Here is a 20,223-nt window from a genome sequence, read left to right on the forward strand (position 1 = left end):
GCAACACACTTCACTCTTACAAACCCATCACATGTCAGAGTAGTCAGCTTCTGTTTTTTTCAGGAAAAGCTTCATATCACAGATGTTTTTAACTGGTGATCTACTGACTTTCATTGTTGTCATGACAACATCATTGAGAATTTTACTGCACATCCTTTCCATGGAGGTTTGACTTGTATATGTACAGCTTTCTTTTAAGACCATTCAGATGATGATAGAACCTATATCAAGACAGTCTTTACTCTGGCATCTCTAAAGTTGCCATGAAATTTAGGTAAATGTAAACTGAAATATGCCATGTGTTTCAGCTGAGACATGCCTGAGAGAAACAAGGTCCTTCATTTGGTCTGGAGTAGAAATCTGCTCATAAACGATTATGTTACTGTCCCAGGCAGAAATGCCTTTCTGCAAGGAATAGATTCACATATCCCTAAAACAAGGTGGGAAAATGTCTTTAAAACCTTCTGTATTGCAAGTGATGACAGAAAAGGTGTGGACAGTTGTTGGTCACCTACCTCAAAATTTATGAATTTTGATGGTGATTAATTTTTCAGTTGCCACCGGGACGCTGTTCCCACAGTGATGAAGGCTAATGATGGGGCTGACTGACTAATGGCTAATGATGGGATTTCATGACTGACCTGCATGGAAGCTAAGGAGCAGTCACTGACCATAGTGTTGGCTGAAGAAGAGGAAGGAGCGTGTGAGCAACAGAAGCATCTCTCTGCCAGTGGTGCTCAACCACGGACTGGCGGTGCTTCACAGCACTGCATCCCTTCACACCCCCTCCTTTGGGCAAGTGCTGCTTTGAACAACAAACAAATGATGGCCTCTGGCTTGTCATAGCACATTCACGTCTCTTGAAGCATTCAATTTTTATCTAACATACATTCTCCTCATTCCCCAACATCTTGCCACGTCACAGGGAAAATACGTTTTCAAAACCAAATCAATTCCAACTGCCAAGGCTGCATTGCTGAGCCACTTTTTCACAAGCTTTTAATTTTCTTCTTGCTCTAGGTGGCTGGAGCCCTTTCCTCTTAATGCCTTCAAACCAGAATCTGATGCAGGTATTTAATTGTGGTAGTTTTGGATTATTATTACTCATTATTGCTCTGATTTATTTTGTTGGAAACACAGTCAATTGTAAAAGACCCAAAACCCCACCGCTTTCTTATAGCTTAACTCCATTCCCTGTAAAGTGACGTTTCCCGTTCTCCAGGGTTTTTGATAGTCCAGAGCACTGACCTCCAATGCCTGCTAGTTTCTTGGCATTTCCAAATGTTTCATGGCAACTCTAAGGGCACTGGCTCCTTCATTCATCTGCTCCCTGTGTCAGGAAGAGCTCTCAGGGCTCTTCCTTCCCACTGATTTCTAGTTTCTGGCAAAGTACTAACAAAGTTTCATATCTCTCCATTTCACTGTCAGCTGCAAATAAATGCTCCTATTTTCATCTGCTCTTTGGGGAGCTTCATGCAACAATTTCTATTCTGTTCGATATGCAAATGCCATGGCTTCCTCCTGTTCCCTCAGAAAGTGAATAGACTTTATAAGGAGAGGCAACATATTTTATTAGATTAATGGAATGAGAAGAAAAAAAGCAAAGGATCTTGAGGGCACACAAGTTTTTCTTCACCTTGCAAAGAGAGCTGCACGCACGCTGCTAACGTATAAGCATAATAATTTCTTAGCTGTCTCACATCAAAAAATGTCTTCTGATATGAAGGAAGGGAAAACCTGCCACTGAATGGTAAACCTGGTGGGATTGTCAATGCAAGGTCCCCAGGAGGGCTGAGGGGGTGTAAGTCCTTTCAGAGGAAAACGCAGATCTTCTCAGGTATCTGAACTACACACGTCTTGAAATAACGAACTTTAGCAAAAATGATGGTTTATGAGAAAATTCATGGTCATATTCCCTTGTTGTTATTCTTCTGTTTAAAAATCAAAGAGCAGAAACTTAGGCAGCCAAGTCACACAACGGGAGTAATGAACATTGATAGCGGGAGTGGATGGTTTGTGAGCAGTCTATAGCTCGAATGTTACTCATCCGGATTATTCAGAAAATACCAATGAATAACAAATGCTCAGAGAAAATAAGGGACAATTTAGTGAATGGTCCCATCTGCACTTCTCAAAGCTAGTTATTCAGAGGCGGTGGCAGCAGCGGCGGCGGTGGTGGTGAGTTTCACAGTATTGGAGTCACTGCAATAGAATCCCATTTCAAACACAGTGATGGCAATAAGGGTAAACTATATGGGAGTGCAGATGAGACCCAGAGGAAGGCTCTCACCCTCATTAGTTATGTACAACTGTGGCTCTGCTGTTAGTTACTCACTTCAGAATAAGCTCAGAAATCAGCTGATGAGTTATTCAACACTCAGGAGCCTTTTACACAATCTATAGCAGCAGAGAGAGCTTGGTGGAGGTTTTATAAAAGGACAGAACAATAATGAGGATGTATGGTCATGAGGATGTGCACTGCAGTGAGAAAAATAAATAATAGAAAAACTAACTTAGGTAAGCTGCAGAAACAAAATCTTTGGCTGAGACTAATGAGAGAGACAGAGTATATCCACCTTCACAGTGGAGTGGGACGCAGGGTTCTTAAATAACTGCAAGCCTGTGAACTCTGGACCCAGAAGCAACATAACCACATCAGGGTGATACAGTCCTTCAGTTAATTAACTGAATTAGGTGGCACCGACATGTTTATGCTGGTGTAGATATGCCTCTAACTGCTGCTAGATGGGCTTTAGGCGTTATGTCCAAAAATGCAATCTAGAAGAGAATGTAATGCCACGAGAACTCTGGTGCCAGATAATTAAAATGAGAAGGTCAGAGCTGCATTCTGCCAAGGAGCGGGATAAGGCTGTCCCCAGGCAGGGGACAGGGGTGCAGGCAGGGCAGCAGAGCCCTGCCCTGGGGTCCCGTGGGAATGGAGGCACCTGCAAGGGCTACTGGCTTGTGTTCCAGAAAATGGTAGGATTTATAACATACTTTGTGCAACATTTCTTTTTATCTAGTACTGAATTGTTTTCTGCTCAGCTGGTTATCTGAATCACCAGTCTTATGAATTAATTATGTCCTGGGCCTTAGCATGAAATATACGGGCCTTCTATAGGGTTCCAGTTTCCCTCTGAGGAGGAGGAGCTGACTTGCGAACATCTTTGTCCTTTACTGTATTAGCCCTTTTTTACTATGTAAGGGACAAGCTATCTTCACTAATTAAGCAGATTTTTGAAATCTTTGACTTAAAAAAAAATAAAAATGTTACAAGGTGGTATATGAAGAGAAGAAAAAGCATGAACAAACACTGCAGCGAGTGAGGAAAATCCTCACCTAGAGCTGCTGTGCATCGCTCCTGCGGCATGTCCCCAGGGATGTCTCTTACTGCTCACCCAGCCGGGTTTTCCTTTAGAGAGGAGACGCATCCTTCCCTCAGCACATGACAGTTCAACTTTGCTCATAATCTAATAAATAACGTGTTCGTATGAAGCCATGTCTGTCATGTTGTCACGTCAGTATTACAAAGCGATACACTAGAGCTTTCTCACTTCATAGGAATCAATCTCTTTGTACAACCAGAGGCAACCCAAATCCATTTAAAAAGAAATCTGTACGTGTAGTCTCATATATTGGAGGAAAAGCTTGTAACAAATGCCATTCAGGGTTGTCTTGTAATTTGTGATTCCAGGATCTTGCTGAAACAACTGAACAATAGCAAATTGCCACCTTGGTGGCCACGAAGATAATGTACATTATTATGTAGACATTATCTAGTCAACAGCACACAGAAAGCCTGGGAAGCATTTTAAATTGTAGCCTTCATTTTGTACTCCAAATAGTGTACCAAATATTTTGATCATTGCTTTTCATTAAAATCGCATCTTTAACTCCTCTCCCTATCTTGCTATCAGCTTCCACTGAACACATAAGATAGATGAGTGGAAGTGGGATCCCATGCTGTTCTGAGATTAGATAAAGAGATGATGAAAGGTCTTAAACTGAATGAGGAGATAAGCCAGGTGTTCTAGAGAAGCAATAATAAAAATACGTGCGAAATGAATGAACTCTCATTTTTTGTGCTCGCAGTGTTTATGAAACAGTATAAAATACTTGGATGTTCACAAATAAATTCTACATTTTATTACTATTTATTTTCAGCTGTGATTCCCAGCATGGTCATCTTAAAATTACCTTGTTTACAAAGAAAATTCTTTTGAACACTCTCACAGAAATACCCGTTTATCTGTCATATGAACGTTATCTGTCTCACTCTGTTTCCCAATTTGCCATAGCTACTGCGTTGAAAGCAGAATTGTGCTTTTTTTTTTAACAACCTCTGTGCTCCTATAAAAGCCATAATGATGTCAAAGTGTTAAATTTGTGACCCATCCACCACCCCACGCCCCACCCCAAATTCCACATAAATCACCAAGATTATATCATCTCTGTGGGATGGGGAGAAAAGAACAACGCAGAAGATGTGGATGGCTCCTCTGTCCCATCCTGACTGTAGCAGTCCGGTTTCCCCAGGAGTGACCTCTGTCTCTGGTCCCTCAACGTGGTCCCCCCCTGCCACCTTGCAGACCCTCAGCTGGAGCATCCCTCATGGACCACCACTGGCCTTCCTGTCTCAGAGGGGACGCAAACCTGACCTCTCAACTTAGTATCCTGCAGAGCTCCGCCATGCTCCTTTTGTCTTTTATGGGATATGTCCCATCAGCTCCACTAACCGTGCCTGTCTCCTGCATCGAATGGTAAGATTCCCGAGCAATCTGATGAGCTTTCATGACAAAAATTGTCAGGGCTGCTCCTCTCCTTCAGTATCACCTCAAAAACTATGGCATTTGTGAGACAGGAGCCAGATACAATAAGACTTGGATATTACTTCAGTCGCCCACAAATTTACTAAGGACAAAAACATTTAGCTTTCCCTTAGACTGGCTGGTATTTGTTAGGTAGATTGTACGTTGTCAAAGTGTGCTAATAAGCAAGGTAGGAGTGTGGGAGGAGGTCTGGGGAGAGCTTGGTGCTTCAGGACATCTCTACTCACTCATGCCTAGTAACTACACCATGACTAATTTCTTTGTGACAACAAAGATGCTAAACACAACCTCCACCAGCTGCATGCTGAACACGTCCACAATGTGTCCATGACACATTCATCCCCAGGTGCCCCTAGGAGGAGGCAGAGCAGCCTGGGTCCCAGAGGTGGGAAGGTTTGGTACCAAGATCCAGATATTGAAAAAAATATTTATGCATTTCATTCCCCTTGAAATTAGTAGCAATCAGGCCCCTGAATACTGTCAAAACACAGGATCTTGTGGTTTTCCCAGCACCATTGCAATGGTGGGTAATAGAGCAGGGAATTAAACTCACATATCTTAACTTCTGTGCTACTGCGCTAGCTACTGGACCATCGTGCCACTCTGTGTAACAATATGGTCTTATCAACATTACTCTCATCCTACCAGCACCTCCCTGCCTGGCTGCCACCTTCCTCTCTCCTCTTCTCGTGGGAGAGCAGTAGCCCAGCGCACCCATCACTGATGCTGGTAGCTGACGGGGAATGATCTGTACCTTCTTACTTCTTGCATGGGGTCTTATCCCTCTGTTTAGGCTGGAGACCTAGGGTCTAAATGTGCATGTGCAGTTGGGGGTCCAGTAAAAGCTAGCCCTAAAAGAAATCTTTGTAGCTGAAACAAATAACAGCCTTTTCCTAATAGGTTTGTTTGGGTTTTTTTTTTTTTTTTCCTTTTTTCCCTCTCATTACTTCTCTTTTCCTAGAAAGAAACGGGGATCTCATCTTGGTCCATGTTAAAATAAGGATAAATCATAACCCATGCATTTATAACCATCTTTTCTTCTGAGTGTATTTATATAAAGCACATATCTGAGTTAGAGCAGTTACTACGGTATATGTTCCCAAGCTGCCATTTTACATCTACTCTCCAGAACTCTGGGGAAAAAAAGTTAATTTTCTTTAAATGCTTTCTTTTTCACATCTGCTCCCATGTGAAAGGGCCTTTCTGAGGGCTCAATATAGCTCCTGAGGAGTTCAGCAATAATAAGAATACATTCTTATTTTGTATAGCCAGGATGTGGATCCATTATTTAGAAAGTATTTCAATTGTCTGATGTCATTCAAATTTTCTCTTATTCAGTGCGGACTACCTACATCTCTGTGGTGGGAGAAAGAAAACAACCCTTCTTCCCGGGGTAATCACACTGCAATCAAACTGTGCGATATGATTAGGTCTGCCTGAGTCCTCGGTGCATTCTCAGTGCATTGAAACAGTGGTCCCGGAGGACCCGTCCATTGTATATCGTTCCTCTCAGTACCCGCAGCTGATAGAAGTCATAGCCTAAAGAAGTTGCACAATCTGAAAAACAAACATACTAGCAGGGGAACAAAGTGGAAAGCCAGAGCAAAGAAAAACAGCGTGAAAGAAAAAGATGTAATTGGGAAGGGGGGAAAACAGTCCAAAGGAAAAATACATCCTAAATAAACAGAAACAATATTAAAAAAAAAAAATCAAGGAAGTGGGTTGAGTCAATAAAACAAGGAAAAGCAAGAATGCTTGCTATGAAAATGAGGGAAAGGCATAGAAAGAATAAGCTCTACTTTCCTTCCAAAATCAAACCCCAAAAGAGCAAAGCAACCACAGAAAACAGAGCAACCCAGAGAAAATTTAAGATTAAGAAAAGAATACTTCTGAAAAAAATAACACAGCTCCTATGTGAAATCCAGAAGAGTCTGCAAAGGTGAAGATATCTTCACCCTTGACATCTTAAAGGAGATACAGCCTATAATAAGTACTGTCTGCAAAATGTGCATTTCAGAAATCCACTGTTAGTTAGCTGAGTTTCATATGTTTTTATCATTGAAGACTGAGCTGTTTTTTTTGCTCACATAGGGAATATGATACCATTTCTGTTTCTCGATGGATAGCATTACTCTTCAAAACAAGTTTTAGGTGCAAATAACTGAACATGACTTTCAATCTGCTCTTCTCAGGCATCTGTGAATTTCAAAAATGAGACCCCATTGACTTCCTGGAGTTGAATTTCCACCTATGAAATTTATTCTTCTGGCAAAATTTCCTACCAACAAAAGCATTTTCCGGAATATTCTTAAATACCAATCATAAACAGGACAAACCCAGAGCTGAAGTTGAGGCATTTGAAAGGTCAAACAAGGAGCTGCATCATTTTTTACTACTGTCATTTAGAGCTACCTGAAAGTAAAAGCAATTTAAAATGTAGCTTTGCTTTGTTTGTTTTGCTTATTCCTTCTACCAAATCAATGTACTTCTGGGCTAGTGCTTTCTAGAACAAAACTGCCCTCAGATAAGCCTGTACTCCACTGTGTGTAATCTCCCTCCCCTCCATCCCCCTTGTTTTCACAGACTTCAAAGTTTAGAAGTTCAGCAAACAGGCCACCCACTAGAAAGCTAATTTCCAGAAAAAAAATTGCAATATTCTATGCAAGAAAAAACCACAAGGGTTTATTAGGAAAGCTTTTGAAGTATTCTATTGACAAAAAGTGTTTGAAAAAATTTCTGTTGCCACTGAACTGAGGGTTTTGTGAGCTGTCACTGTGATACATTGCTGGGAGCTCTGCTTTCCATTTCTGATACTGAACAGAAACTCCAGGAGACTGTCGTTTTATGGTGACAAAACCACATTGTCACTTTTCAAATCTTATTTTGTAAATCAAATGAGAGTGAGTTTGAGCATTGACTTAGGGCATGACCACTTCATCAGTTCTGACTGCTTTGGTTTAAGTATTCCCACAGGAGTGTTGAAGATCAGCACCCCAATTATAGATACCTTTGACAGTTAAGTCTTATTTTTGTCTCATTCACAATATAAAAAAGAAGTTGACAAAGTAGAGCAAGGCCAGCGGAAGACAGCCACGAGGGCAGGAATGCTTGCCCTACGAGGAGGGACTGGGGTGTCTGGGCTGGTTCAGCCTGGAGAAGGGACCCAACAGCAGCCCCAGGCACCTACGGGGACAGCATCAAGGAAACGGAGCTGGGTTCCTCATAGCAATGCATGGTTGGAGGATGAGGAAGAACAGAAATTGAAGCAAGAGTGATTCAGAATGGATGTAAGGGGAATCTTTTGCCCCATGAGGACATTCCAGCAGTGGCACAGGCTGCCCACAGAGACTGGGCAGTCTCCATCCTTGGGGTTTTTCCAGACCCATATGATACAGCCCCGAGCAACTTGGTCTGCTCCCACAGCTGACCCTGCTCTGAGCAGGAGGTTGGACTGGGGACCTTTTGAGGTCTCTCCCAATCTGAATTTTCCTGTGAGTCTGTGTTTCAATGTTAATGACTAGTGAGAATATGAGCATTAATGGTCTGAAGTTGCGGCAGGGGAGGTTTAGATTAGATATTAGGAAGAATTACTTTACTGAAAGAGTGGTCAGGCACTGGAACAGCCTGCCCAGGGAGGTGGTTGTGTCACCATCCCTAGAGGTATTTAGGAAACATCTAGATTTGGTGTTTCAGGGCATGCTCTAGTGGCAGAGATTGTAGGTTGTTTGTTTGTGGGGTGTTGGGGTTTTTTGGTTTTGTTTGTCTTTTTTTTTTTTGGTGTGTGTATGGTTGGACTCGATGATCCCAAAGGTCCTTTCCAACCATGAAGATTCTATGATTCTATGATTAAGGCTTACAATAGGTTTTACATGAATAATTGTGAGTGGAGCTCAAGCACTTACATGCTACTGGTCAGTGCTAGCCAGATCACAAATTGTGAAGTTTGTCAAGTACGTTCGTACGTATGTAAGCCATATAAGAGCTTGAATCATCCCAGACACTTAAAATCTGCTTGACCAGGGCCTACATATTGCAACATTCACCTATACACTTGTAATATAATAATTGTCTCCTAGGGCTACAAGGATCTCTGACAGAAGTGCTAAAATATTCATGAATACAGGTGTCACCAGAAAAAGGGAAACAAGCAAAATCCCAACAAATTCAACCAGAGTTATGCAGCACAATTATGCCACATGAACTGGCATAAGTAATACTTGATAGAGAAGACTAGACATACAGTCCTATGCGATGGAGGATGTGAAATTATTTAAGGATTAATAAATAGATCATTCAGCGCCTGAATGATCTATGGTGTTGTGTTCACCATTTTAGTATTTGTTGCTAACTACGTTTGCTGCAAGCACTAGTCTGAGGACTGCTGACTTCTTCGTACAGACTTACGTAGAAAGGCCTGAACTGCATCCCTGGCCTGAGACTACCTCTCATGGAGAGGCATAACCCACAAGTGGTAAAAATCATGACATGCTGCACTCCGTCCAGCTTCTAGGTTGCCTTCCAAAGAGCCCTGTGTGTTACAGTTACTTTTGTAAGTAATGTAAGAATCTTTTCCTTGGGCTGTGAGGAGCTCAGCATCCCTGGTAAACAGCACACTGTGTTGTAAGAGTCATTGGAGTTGCGACAAAAACGAGGTGTTTCTCCCCTAACAAGCAGCTAGCATGGACTTCGGCTCGGCAAAGGAAGGATTAGTACTTTCTGCAGGTTGTTGGTGGCCCCAGTTTTCTCTTGCTGTCCCCAGGAGACACGCACAGACAGCATTTAGCAGAAGTGGCTGGTGCCTGGACACAAATTCCCTTAAGAGCCCTGGTCCAGAATCGCTGTGGTAATCGTTTGCTGTGGCGATGGAGCTGGGTGGGTATGGACAGTTACGTGCTCCTTGTGGCTGTCTTGCTGCTTACCCTGGCACTGCCAAGAGTTAGAGAAACCCAGACTCTGTTGGAGCGCTTGGCAGCTCCTTCACAGTAAGGCTGGGACCGCTGACCCTGCTTTTCCAGCATCTAGTCTCTGACTGTGGTGGACAGTGGGTATCTAGGGGGAAATACAAGCACAGAGTAGGTGTGACAGTGACGCCTCCCCATGATGCTCTCCCAGCCTCTGGACATGTCTGTTCAGAGACCTGAGGAATGAGAGATGGTGTGTGCATGGTTGGAAACCCTTGGCGAATTTTTCTGCTCATAATTTGCTTGACAGCATTTTGAATCCACATAAACTTTTGGAACAGGCTGCCCAGGGAAGTGGCTAAGACACCATCCCTGGAGGTATTTAAAAGACGGGTAGACACAGTGCTTAGAGATATGGTTTAGTGGTGGTTTTTGTCAGATATAGGTTGATGGTTGGACTAGATAATCTGAAAGTCCCTTCCAACCTAGGCCATTCTTTGATTCTATGATTCTAAACTTAAAGCACCCACAAGATGCTAATGATCCCCAAAGACTGCTGAAGCTATTGCTCTTCAAACCCCTACCTGTTCCTTTCTGTCTCCTTCATGCCTTTGACTCCCAGTCCTGTGACTGGTGCAAGAGGAGACGAGCAAGAGCTGCTTGACCACACAGTTAGGACCGTACCCACCAGGGAGGCTGTGGGCAGTTTCCGTGAATTTTCTATAGCCTGGGAGGTCCATGCTGATGTTGACCCTCCCAAAGTGTTCGTCCTGGTTGCATTTCTTTTAAAAAACATTACGTATTTTTCTTTAACAATCAGCTGACTGTTCTTTGTGAAAGCTCTGTCAAAGATATTGTGCATACATCTGGTTAGCTGTCACAGGTAATCTGCTATTTTTGCTAATGGCTACAGTTCTCTGAAATTGTTTTGCATCTCTAGACTCTCTGAATAGAGGTGTTGTTTGCAGTGTGCTCATTTCCCATTTTATTACCAATGTAATGGTTCCTTTGCAAAGATTAACTGAGTCACAGGGTCTCTTAATATAAGCAACCTCACAGCAGAAGAAAGAGAAACTGGTATAGTTTATCCTAGATCTAAAAAATGCCTCAGATATGTATTTACTAAGCGGTTGCATGAATGACTTACATACCCACTGTGCAATGTCAAAAGAGAATCAGAAAGGCTACAATGAAAAAAAACAGATTTCATGAGAAATCATTCTTATAATATAAAAGTTGCATCTTTTTCTTACACTTACACATAATTGAATTTGCTGTTTGCAGCCAAAAAGTGCTGTCAGAGACTTACCTGGTTAGTACAGTATTAAGGTCAAGTGTTCCTGGCCATGTAAAGTGTAAAGAAGAGGACCATTTCTGTTCCTAAGGAACCAGAGGACTCTTCGATGCCCATAAGCTTTCCTGATGGCTGACACAATATGAAAAGAGATGGTGTTTATGTAGAAATCCTTGAGAGTGGATATGCCTGAGATGGCTCTCTTTGCCGTTGAGCCTGGTACTCACAGACTGCGCTTCACATGAGCCACGCTGAGTCCAAAACAGAATAATTATGTTTGTGGATATATGCTTTCGGGTCCCCATTAACTTGGGCACACTCTGCTGTGTGGTGTTGACCCGCTTGAAGTTGCCTGAGATAAGGATTTCCAGGAAGCCTTGGGTCTTCAGTAGGAAAAGCTGACAGGAGAAATGGATGTCCATTGTGCAGTGCTCTGTTGCTCTGCCACACCTGACTTTCTCATGCCCTCTGTGAGTGCTCATCGCCGACTGAAGAGGGACACCCCATCACAGCAGCAAATCCTCATTGGTACTGTGTATTGTTCCCAATACTCCACCAGTGGTGTAGAAATAAGGTAGTGGAGAAATTCCTGGCTGAGAATGTTGTGTAGCTTTGCAGTACCATAGATGATTCAGCTATCTACATGGCCAGCAAGCCAGGCATCAGGAGATTTTACTGGCAGAGACCTTGGTGCTTAGAGGATTACGAGGCAGCTGGTGAGAAACTAGCGTGGTGCCTAAATCTTCAGACTTAGGATGCTACAGCAACAATAGCAAACTAAAACCTTAGTTCTTAATGCTTTCTGTTATTCCATACCACAAACTACACACACACACACACACGTATGTATATAAGCTAATATGGTTATACTACTATACAATTTAGTTGATGTGTTTTTAAGACAATTCATAGTATTGCGCAATGTTTCTATAAAGACTAAGAAGCAAAAACTGTGGAAATGCTCAAGAAAGGATTGAGTGCCTAATTATCTCACTAGTAGGCTTGCAAAATTAAAGTTTTTGGCAGAGACTGGAAGATCTGATTTGTCATGATTGGAGCAGGATACAAATTTTTCCAAATTTTCAATGGTGCTTGGGTTGCTGAAGCTGAATTGAACCAATCTATTATGGAGATCAGGAAAAAAGTTCATGTCTAGGTCCCTACTTAACATCAAAGGCTCGTGAAGTTTGGATGAGAAGCTGAAAGTAATATCCATGTGTAATATCAGTTGACATTTTTATGCCTAAGAACTCCACCTGCCATTAGAGGAGCTGGCTATTTTGTTTTCAGAGTCCCTGCAGGCTGCATTACATTCGTTTGCCTGTCTTCTATATCAAGTACCACGATGACACATCTTTATCATGCCTTCATTACATACCAGTATTTTCATATACTATGCCTTCTCTCCTAAATCTGTGCCTCAGTACACAGAGAGGACGAGGCTCGTTTAGGCAGTAATTATTAAATACTTTTTCATCTTTGTTCTTTGTAGACATCCCTGCTTTGTTTACTGTACATTTTTCAAACCCTCTTCTACAAAGGGAATCATTAATTTTTCATGGGTTTTTTAGTGCAGTTTATTTGTATAGATTTTTAGCTTTTCACAAATTTTCCTTTATTTTCACAATGCTTTTGAGAGATAAGTAGTCTCACCTGCATTTTGCAGTTGTCAAACAAAGGTGCAGAGAGAATAAAGTAAAAGAGAGAATAAATTGGTGTTTTTTTCAAGTATGTAACATGATACTTTATTTTACATGTTCGGAGTTCTGCTTCTTTTAACATCCACTGCAGCTGCGAATCTTCAGTTTCTCACCTTCCTGCCAAATTTCAAGTGCCTTCTCTAAGGACAAGAGCTCGTGAAAGAGAAGGTCGCCAGCATTTCTAACACAGACAAAACCTAGCCTCATCCGGAGAAAGACTATGAATGGGTAGAGGTATAATGATCCACAAAACTTCAGTCTGAGGCAGTCATGGGGCATATAACATTTCAGTCTATATTATTAGGATTTGACAATTCACATGCAAACATAAAAGTCTTAGTGCAGTGTTTCGCAACCATAGTAACAGCTGATGATTTCAGACAAAGAGCACTCCTCTAAAAAAAGTGCTGTTGAATACATGATAACCTAAGGGTTGCGTTGGCTTCTATTTCAGTCCTGAAAGGAACGGCTTGTGCTGTGAATGCTTCTCTGTTCCTTACGACTACGAAAAATGCTGCCTCTCAAACCCGTAACAAGATGCCTTTTTATATGAACTTTCAGTTTTAGACCAGATTTGGAATTTCATTCCTTGAAATATTTCTGAATCTGTTTCCTGAAATTCAGATATTTCAGTGAGAAAAAAGTGGACTTAAATTCCTCCAAAATTTTGGTGCGAGCCTGGACAAAATGAAATATTATTCATATTAGTCCTTTTATGTGGAGTCTTGTATCTTTGCATTTTCCATACCATATTTTCCCAACCTGATCTCCTTTTTTTCAAGCTGAAGAATGGCCTTGTAGTTATGGCATTCAAGTGGGACTCAGAGCGCATGAATCCATTTCCCATGCCTGCTTGGAAAATGCTCCGTGTGGTGGATTTGTTCTGTCTCTGGTGCATTTTCCCATCTGTCAAATGGCCACCACAGTGTAAAGGCTGCCACCTGGCAGGTTTCTAACTGGCTGACTTGGCTTTATTCTTGTCTTGTCAACTGCTGGCGAGGCGACTCAACCTGCCAGTTTCACGCCATCTAGAATGTGAGGGACTCAAGAGCCATGTGCCTGGTGGGTGACCTGTTTGTGCACCACAACTGTGACTGATCTCAAATGCATCATCTCTACCTCTTCTGAACAGAGCAAAACGTACATGCGCAGTCCCTCCAACGCACCTGGGCCCACTGGAGATGAGTGCAAGTGCCATACATGTACTCTCCAATAATTTCTGAAGGTGTCTGGTTCTGGTTTTGAATTGGGTCTGAAGAGAGTGGAGCTCCTGATCCCAGTATGGGCCGCCTTGCTTCTAAGAGAAATCAAATGAATAAGGAAAAGCAGTTATCATTTTCAGTCTTAAATGCCCTCATGTTCTTAGAGACAGATTATTTGAAGAAGGCAACAAGACTGTCTGTGTACCTACAGATACCTGCATACTCAAGGTTCTCCCAGCTAATGGGCTAAATGAAATAACGAGTAGGAGTTCTAGTGATATTAATGCACTTAGCAAGGCAGGAAAAACAAGAATGATGTTATTAAAGAAAAAAAGTGGACTGTTTTAGCTGTGCTTGAATTCCAGAATCTTAATATCGATGAAAATATTTATATTAGTTACAAAACATAGAATCATTTTGCCAGGAAAAACTTAAGCCCCTTAATCTTAACTCACATTCTTTGCTTTTTGCCAAAAATCTCTCTTCAGCACCATTTTTAGAGTGATTATAAATAAATCTATACCACTTTTATATGTACTGTACTGCTATATTACTCTAAGTAATCTTGATATAACTATCAGGAAATGAGTTAGCTGTTCACTCTTTTGTATTTAATGGATCCCAAGTCACATTTTTCCTAGATAATGGAAATGTGATGAGTATTCTGACAAATTGTCTTTACACGAATCTTTCTTCATTTTTGCACTAGAAATAATGACAAACATTTATACAATCCTACATCTGAACTAAGAAAATTAATTCAAGATTTCCACTCTGAATTTCTGATTATGAAGCCATGAATATGTTTCCTGTTCGTTTTATTTCTCCAAAGGGATGCCATCCATCCTCTCACCATAAAAGCTGTAATCTAAAGACTGCTGAGAGCAGTGTGGTTGGTAGCATGATGCTATTTTATTGGCATATGGGGTTAAGAAAGTAACATGCAAGTGAATAGATTTTGAATATATTTAGTTGTTTGATGTCCATCACTTAGAAGAACCAATTCTAATGTTAGCAATTATGGACTTCTTTTCTTTGCTGTCCCACAAAGCAGGCTTGATTTTTCTTTCATTTATCCTAGCTGATTTCACTTCACTGACTTCACTGAAGTTACACTGATTTCAATGTAAGTTAAGAATTAGATGCAATTTGCTTTTTCCAGAATAAATTACTCTCAAGGGACATGACTGAAGTCTAGAGAAAAGGAAAATGGAAAGACTGTCCTTTAATATGTGTTGGATCAGGCTCATCACAAACTTTGCAACGCTTCTCCACAGCATTCTTTAGCTAGCCTTTGAGAGAGGTTTTGGTGGAGCCTGATGAGGTATGTTGAACAGGCCTGGGATCTTTGGCAGTCAGAAATCAAAAGATCTGAAGGGCCAGCCAAGAAAAGATGAGCAACACGTACTGAGGAAGAAGAATGAGCAGATCATAGTGTTTTATTATTATTACTATGAGTAGACTGCCGGTGGTGCCCTGGGCTGAGGTTAAGCCAACCACACAGGATGTGGAGAGCTACTGGACATGGCTTAGGAAACTGCTGGATGTGACAGATAACAATGTAAGGGGCTGGCAAAGGTTACAGTTGGCACTGTGAGGGATGCCTGGATTTTATAGAAGTTATCTGACAGTGGGCTGAACTTCAGGGGAAATTAGAGGGGAGTGTTGGGAGCCTTCAGAGGGTGGCATCTTGCAAGGACAACAGTGCACATCAGAAATACCATAGAAGGCTGAGATGACTGGGGAAACCACAAAAAAAAAAGCCAGCCTGAATTTGTGTATTGATACAGCAAAAGTAGGACCAATGCGGAAAAAGTAATTTGGAATGAGTTGTTTATTTGCAGGGAAGGGAAAAGGAGGTCCAAAGAGGGCTGAGTAACTGGAAAAGGGATAATATGGTGCAAATGATATAATCCTGTCTGCCAGGCAGCCCCATGCTTGATCATTGCAGCTTAATTGGGACAGTAAATGAAACCTGTTTTTCTTACTGTATGACACACATCAAACCTGCTGCCGTGGTCAGGACTGGGGTGAGGACAGGATGCTTTCTCTTGCGTGCAGGGGATCACCTAGATGAGCAGGCTGAGCTGGGTCAGTGCCCATCCCATGCCTGATGGCATCGACATCTACTCACCACTTCCTATCATTAATATTTTAATAGATTATGTTTAGACAGTGAAATATTTATTGAAGACTTTGACCAGCATTAAGATTGCAAAGCTTGAGGTCCTGCATGCATCCAGACATTCCCATGGTCAACGAATGCCACCGATCATCACTTGCAGAAATGGTGCCTTATACCTTTGCCCACCCTGGTCAAGCCGTAGTTCATCACTGAGTGTCAGATAGTACTTAAGGAATAATATTTATTGATTTTTCTGAATTCAACCTACATTGACAAGCAATTGGCTCTAAAACTTGGCCTTTTAAAAGATGGTTGCCCAATAAGAAATGCCCTTCTGAGTTTAAGTATCAATATTGAAAAATCCACTGTCCTCTAGCTAAGTATTTCTAGATATTTTTAAAAACAATTCTGAAATCATGACTCCACAGTTTTTTAGTTCCTTTGGAAGCAGCTTATCATCCAGTAGAGGGAGCACAAGCTACCTTAAAAATGACTAAAGACCAGTTGAATCATATTAGTTGAATAATTTATTGTACAGTTCTTATATCTTTCAAATAAATTATTCAGAAAATATATTTTTCCATTATTCACCAGTGTCTAGTGCTCCTGGAATAATTCACAACTATATTAATCACAAATTTTATGCAGTGATTTCAATTATTATTTAAAATAAAACATCCATGCCCAGAACCATGCAAACCACAGAGAGTGATGTTGAAGGCAAATAAAGACATCATCAGCTAACTATTCAGATGACTTATATGATAACAGAGTATATGTGCCACGACATATTGATTTTAATGATGGGACAGTGGATCAAGACAAGCATAAAAATGAAAACAACTGTCAGAAATGCAAAAAATAGCGAAGAGCATTGTGATAGCTGCTTCTAACATTCAACAGCCACCAACCATCTTTATGCTGTACTAGAAGAGATACTCTACATGTTGAGATCAAGAGAATGGCATGTTTTGCCAGACAACACAAAACCATGCTTAGAAAAAAATGACTACTAATTGGTGTCAGTGTTAAGAAGGAAAAAAGTTTCATTCAGTGTAGTTAGAAATGAATAGAAGTAATAGAGCTAATGTCTCAAATTTTCACAAACCCTTAGGCTTGGGCTGCTACGGTAATGAGGGATGGATATTAATCCCATTAGGTGAGGGAAGGAGAACTGCAAATAAAGGAAAAAACCTACCCCTTGCTAGCTTCTTCCTCAGATTGCAATGTGGCAGAAAGAGGTGCTATTTCACAACGAATGAGACATGGGGTAAGCTGACTGAGATGCACAGTCTTGAAAAATTTGAAAGCTTCAGGCCAAACCAAAGGCCTCTTCCTCTAAAATCTCTGGAAGCAAACTGTCTGCTTTCAGGATATTTAATTTCCAGTGTGAGTGCTGTCAGCAATGGGAGGAAATTAATCCTGGGGATCAAAATCTACTTCTGTAACGGATCTACATCATCAGGATACTGTAGATCAACAAGGTTGGTCTACATTTATTTAAATTTTGTTGTACACTGTGGCAAAGGTTAATTAAAGCAATAGATGATCAACTTAGTTTAGGATTTTATAGATACTTTCAATCAGTAAGCTTTGTGTTATGGCTGGTACTTTTTTTTCCCTGGGGAAAGAATGTCAGTGGGCAGTTGCTGTTGAAGCAGAAGGTTCAGAAGAGACCACGCAGGCAAAAAAACCCAGATAGTTTCTTTGCTTTTCTGAATTTGTATATATTAAGGTTGCATATTTGAAGTATATTGTAGTTTGTCTGAGTTAAATGAGAGTATTAACTCATACTAAATTCAAGTTATCAAACATGTTTGAGGTGTTCTCATTGAAATCTTGAAGTTGTACAAGGAACAAATTTTGGGCCGCACAGAGATTTTTTTTTTTAGTATTATGACAAGCCTAGTCTTATCTTTCACATATGACTGATAACATCTTGCCCACTATTGTACTTAATATGCTACCTGTGCTACAGCTGTCATTAAACGCAAGATTTTTAGTAGTGTCATGACCTGCTTTCCCTTTTATGCTGAATTAGGAAAAGTATTTGCTGTCATAACCTATGAAGGTACCTTTTATTGTAAAAGACCCTTGCCCACCCCTGCACTGCACATGCTGGAGTTCCCCTTTCTCCTGGTGGAGAGTACTGATGCTGATGGTACTTGCCTTGATCTTGCAGCCCTTCCTCCAGCTGGTATCAGTCTGCAGCTTGTGACATCGGGCTCAGAAAGCGCAAACGCAAGATGCCATCCTTAAAAAGTCATTAGAGAGGGGACCGACATGCTTGGTGCATTCCAGCTATGGCGACCTTGCGGTAGGGTTAGCATGGGACCGATGAACCAAAGCATTGCATTTCAGGCTATTGAACGCTGCCCCCTCCCTTACAGTTTCAAAGGAAGAGATTTGTATTCTAAATGAAACAATGACCTTTGATCTTGCTTTTTAATTAAGCACCTAGCTAGGTTTCACAGGCCATGTTATTACCTGTGGGTTTATTATTAGATATTAAGATAAAGGATTCACAGCATATGGTCCTGGGCCTTTTTCTTTTCTTACAATGCCTTAAAGCTTGCTCTCTGTCTGCAGTTTTAAAGATTTTATGCTAGCAATAAAACCCAAATTAGAAAAATAATGGCTCATCCGTATAAATAGGTTGGGCCAAATGGTATCAGTGTGACTTGTTTGAAGTTAGTAAGCAGAATTTGTCCCATGGTATGTCAAAGAATTAGGCATATTAGAAAAGGGTTGGTCATTGAAAAAAGTCAAGTTAAATGAGACACCAAAGCTGACTCTAGCCTGCCAAAATCCTTCCCACACGTGGAAGCTTTGAAGTGGAATGAAAAGACTAAGTGAATCCATAATTATATCTTGTTTAACTTGGCCCTTTAAAAAGCTAACCCTTTAACTTTTTCACGCATCTGCATACTGCAGAACTCTTCAAATCGGCATAGAGCTTAATCAACAGATGATTAAAGACCAAATCTATACTTATGCTTCTGCTTTGCTGAATATTGCACATGTACTTAAAGTTAAGTGTATGTTTAAGGAATTGGGTCTTTTCTCCTTCTTCTTCATGATGTCTTTCTTTTTTCTTTTGAAAAGGTGGTTGAAATCATGTAGTATATGCCCTTGTGGGAAAGAATTAATCTTGGACTGGAATGTGTAGGGATCATTGTCTTAATAGGATTTAAGCTATTTTCTTCCCCTTGCGTTTCAGTATTCATGGTGGCTGGGAAGAAATGGGTTTGCGTGGCTATTTCCCGTATTAGTTTCTGTTAGAAAGGTGCTCTAATGGCCATTTAGTTCATGGTGATTACACAAAGTGCTGAAAATAGGATTAGTACCTTTGACTACCTTTTAAAAGCTAACTGATTTTCTCTGTATTTTGGTGCTGGGTGTACTATGTTTTTCTTTTTTTTATATCCTATGCTAAACCTCTGTAAGTCTCAAAAAGAAGCAGGCTGGTTACTGGAATTCCCTGACTTTGGTTCCAATCACTCTAAGGGGATCCATTTGCCCAGTAGCTTTAGCAACCTGAATCTTGATGTATTGTAATAGCAAGGTGCTGGAGGAGGAGAGAAAGATGAGAGATTAACTTCCAAGAAAAACAACTTGTTATTTTGCTCAGAGCTGTATAGAAATCTCTTTAGGAGGTGGTGCTGTGATATATATTCAGGTTAAATAAGTCTTCTCCCACTGGTGGTTGCTCTCATCTGCTCTGTACACTCGGGTGTTGCAGCAGTTAGTTCTCCTCCTTTCCCAGAGTTTGTTTCTCCTGCTCAACTGAAGCATCTGCAGCATGAAATCTACCTATAGCCTAAATACCACTGCTAGCAGTATATCAGGCTCCCAAAAGATAATGAAATCACTTCACAACATTCCTATCCCGAAGCCTCCTCTCACTGAAACTGATCTAAAAAAATCCCCTCATCACTCACCACTCTAGTCCTGCTTATTTTGAAATTAGACAGATTTTTTCCAAGAAAAATTCAGAAAAAAAATATTGAGTGCCACGGTATCAAAGGGAGCATCTGACACTTAAGGTTCCTACTGGAGAGAGGCTCTGTGTTAGATACACTGAAATATGATGCCTGCAGTATGTCCAGATTACATAAACATGAATGACCTGTATACAAAATAATTCAGAACCTCGGGAAATATATTCCTTT

General features: G+C 40.9%; 1 long non-coding RNA gene across 3 annotated transcripts in view; it reads left to right on the forward strand.

The window, feature by feature from the left end:
- Window positions 1-20,223, forward strand: part of LOC134516544 (uncharacterized) — an 83,254-nt gene that overhangs the window by 36,347 nt on the left and 26,684 nt on the right. For 2 of the 3 annotated variants that reach the window (XR_010071352.1, XR_010071351.1), the window contains one exon: window positions 555-4,263. This is a non-coding gene — a long non-coding RNA (uncharacterized LOC134516544). Of the gene's footprint in view, window positions 1-554; window positions 4,264-20,223 lie in introns of those variants that run through there. The other variant, XR_010071353.1, reaches the window with a different exon arrangement.

This window comes from Chroicocephalus ridibundus, chromosome 5 (assembly GCF_963924245.1).
Source record: "Chroicocephalus ridibundus chromosome 5, bChrRid1.1, whole genome shotgun sequence".
In the NCBI taxonomy this organism is placed as follows: Eukaryota; Metazoa; Chordata; class Aves; order Charadriiformes; family Laridae; genus Chroicocephalus; species Chroicocephalus ridibundus.